Below are 3,358 nucleotides of genomic sequence, written 5' to 3'. Positions count from 1 at the left end.
ACAAAGTCCAACTGGAACGTGTCGACTATATCTTCCGGCAATTTCAGATCCTCAAAAATCCACTCATGGATTTCGAAAGCCGTCGGTCGCAAGGCAGCACGATCGAAAACACACTGAACGCTGTTCGCTCTGTTAATTGTCGACATCTTACTTACATCAGTGGTACAGAAACAAACCTTAACAGCGCTCGCACACGCTGCGCAGCTCGCCACCGCAGCACTGCTCGCGACGTAAACACTGGCCCGCGCTACCGCCCGTCACCGCGCGATGTGCACTGGCCGAGTGCCGGAGCACGACTGATGGGACGGACAACAGGGCCTATGTTGACCAGTGACTGCTTCCGCAATCCAGTTCCGCTCGCCGCCAGACCCAAGCGCCGGAATGTCAACACCGTGCTTCCTCGAAGTACACCAAGCGGCGACTGACCACTAGCAATGCTCCGTGCGCTGTCTTCCCTGTGTCACTGTCCCCGACTGAGCCTCGGTCACTGTCCCAGGCCGAGTCTCACCTCGAGAGCCGATTCCATTCTAAATAGAGGGAGCTAGCCAACCAGGAAGCCGCAAAGCGCGTACCTTCAACAGAGAAACTATCCTGCCAAGGGCATCGCAGGAAGTCACGGCTCAAAGCCATTTTTTCTAAGTATCATCAGGAGATTATGCACTCATGTAACTTCAAAATTCTTGTCAATGTACAATGCACAGCAAGGATTCCTTCCCAGCGTCGGTACGATAAGGCTGCTCTGTCTCGATGCTGCTGTTCTCGATATCAGTCGAGTCTCTTCTACGATCAGATTTGTCAAACTTTCTGAAATTGAAACTGGAGGTAACAAAGGTGTATCTAGACGTTACGCTGGTGACCTGGCCTTCTTCTGGACTGATTCAGTCCATGTTACAAAGATACAGGACGTTATTAAAATGTATAGTTCCTATTCTAGGTAAATTCAGCATTTTACAGTTAGGCAGATTGATAGTATTCGTAGAAAATGGACCAGTAAAAGAAGCAGGTAGCCATTTTTGGAAAGTGAAGCTCAACAGCCTCCGAGCGGTATTAAGAGGGAATTCCACCCGTTTTCTGGATATGAAATAAAAATTCACTGGCTGCTTCATAGACACATGTGTAAAATTACTGGTATTAAGTCTTTCACATATGCGTTTTGGTATTTACTGATGCTGCAGTGTGTTTCGTCTGTCACAGACATACATTTCCGGAAAAAAAAAATTGATACACCCGGAAAGACGGCGTCGAATTTGGTCCAATGGTGGCATAAGCCATCTGGCGTAGATTAGATGTACTGATAGTGGTTTTAACGCCCAGAAGGAGATTTTCACTCTGCAGCGGAGTGTGCGCTGATATGAAACTTCCTGACAGACTAAAACTGTAGGAGGTAGGAGACGAGGTACTGGCAGAAGTTAAGTTGTGAGGACGGGGCGTGAGTCGTGCTTGGGTAGCTCAGTTGGTAGAGCACTTGCCCGCGAAAGGCAAAGGTCCCGAGTTCGAGTCTCGGTCCGGGACACAGTTTTAATCAATCAGGAAGTTTCTGGTTTTAACGTCGTTCTCCAACACACCGCGCAGCGTCATAGCTACCGTGTTATCAGTTAGTAATGAATGCTCACAACCAGAAGGCTGAGTGTGGTGCATATGTGTGAAGGAAGGATACAACCAAGCCTCGGACACATTCGTGCTTCCTACAGCAAACTGAACGAGAATGGAAGGGGTCAAACTGTATCATTCCGAGTGGCGGGATTGTCCTTTCGGAGAATTACCACGCAACATGGACGTGCTGCGTCAGTTGTGCAATAATGCTGGTATCAGTGGTCACGCTAACATTCTGACACCCTTAGACGAGGTTCTGAACGACCACACAGCACAGACCCCTGCCAGGATATCATGCTGTGAGGGTGACATTGGCAGATAGTACAGCTACCACAGCACAGATAATATGGCTTGTGAGACCAATTGTATCAGCATGAACAGTTGTGAAGCGACTATTAGCAGTAGGACTACGGGCTCGCACACCTCCAGTCCATCTTCCACTCACGGTACATCATCGATGTGCACAGCTCGACTGCTGCCATCAGAGGATCACTTGGAAGATGGAATGGCGGGCTGTGGTCTTCAGCGACGAATGCAGATTCTGCCTGCTTGCACGTGACTGTGACCTGGTGTGCGCTGTCTCGTACAGTGCATTCGTCCGAGACAAACTGGCGCAACCCCAGGCCTGAGGTTCGATGAGCTACAACTCTTGTTCACCTTTGGTGATGTTTCTCCAGGGGACCCTAGCCAGCGCCCAGTACGTGCAGAAGGTTGTTACATCCGTTCTTTTGCCCTTCTTACAACAGGAAAGTGATGTGTTATTCCAACAGGAGAGTGATCGTCTAAACTCTGCCTGTCAAACTCAACTTACTCTGCAAGAGGTGTAGCAACTTCCCTGTACAGAACTTTCTCTAGTCTCCAGTCGAGCTCATGAGGGATGTGCTGGGACATATAGTGACTCGTGCGACTCGTCAACGGACAGTTCTTACAGAAGTACGTGAAAAGGTTGAGCATGCGTTACGTAATGTATCCCAGTACAGTACTCGTCATCTGTGAGATCGACTGGATTCCAGAGTCAGTGCCTGTAATGCCGACAGTGGAGACTATACCAGCTACTAATACGGGTGTTTCAGTATGTGTCGATACCTGGTACCTTAGAACCGCTAATGCTATTGGTCTGTAAATACAATCATTTCAAGTACTCCACATGCAATGTTGTAACAATAAAGCTTTAGTTATTGAGAAATCTCTGAAGCGGTGTACTAACTTTTCTGGCGATATATACACAATATCCAGTGTCAACTATTTGTTGATCACTATTAACAAAAACTTATCGCTTGAGGAACTTTTGATATAAATAAAGTGCTATCGAATACCACTTGTTTTTGTGAATTAAAAATCAGCCTATGTGGTAAATATGTAATTTTTTTCTTTGAGAATTTACTTTACTTTCGTTTTGCATCTTACAGCTCCCAGATTCTAGCTCGCTACCTCTTCAGTTCTGTGACGTTTCCCATGATTTTAGCCCATTCCTCCAAGTTACTGTAAACGTGAATCAGGATGCGATTTCAACGTTTTTCGTGACCAAAAGCTGCCCTTTATCTCGACCGTCGTTATGAGTTTGCTGTGGACACCCAGAAGGTGACAGCAGCAATGTCCACACGACTGCACGCATACATTTGCTCGAAAGATTTTTGGGCACCCCTATGGAATGCGGAGTTGGAAACAAAATGTCATGAGAGGGGGACCTACCAAAATTAAGTAAGCATGGAATATTGTTAGTAGAAAAGCAGTAACAGCAGAGAGTCCCAGTGATGAGAGCTCA

The 3,358-nt window shown here is 47.1% G+C and overlaps 1 non-coding gene across 1 annotated transcript; it reads left to right on the top strand.

The window, feature by feature from the left end:
* The first annotated feature begins 1,438 nt into the window (after nucleotides 1-1,438).
* Trnas-cga (transfer RNA serine (anticodon CGA)) lies at nucleotides 1,439-1,513 on the top strand. The gene has a single exon. It is a non-coding gene; the product is annotated as a tRNA-Ser (tRNA).
* Nucleotides 1,514-3,358: the final 1,845 nt, after the last annotated feature.

Source organism: Schistocerca serialis, chromosome 4 (genome assembly GCF_023864345.2).
Source record: "Schistocerca serialis cubense isolate TAMUIC-IGC-003099 chromosome 4, iqSchSeri2.2, whole genome shotgun sequence".
NCBI classification, from domain to species: domain Eukaryota; kingdom Metazoa; phylum Arthropoda; class Insecta; order Orthoptera; family Acrididae; genus Schistocerca; species Schistocerca serialis.
Note: the sequence above shows the minus strand (reverse complement) of the source record. Positions and strands in the feature narration are given on the sequence as shown.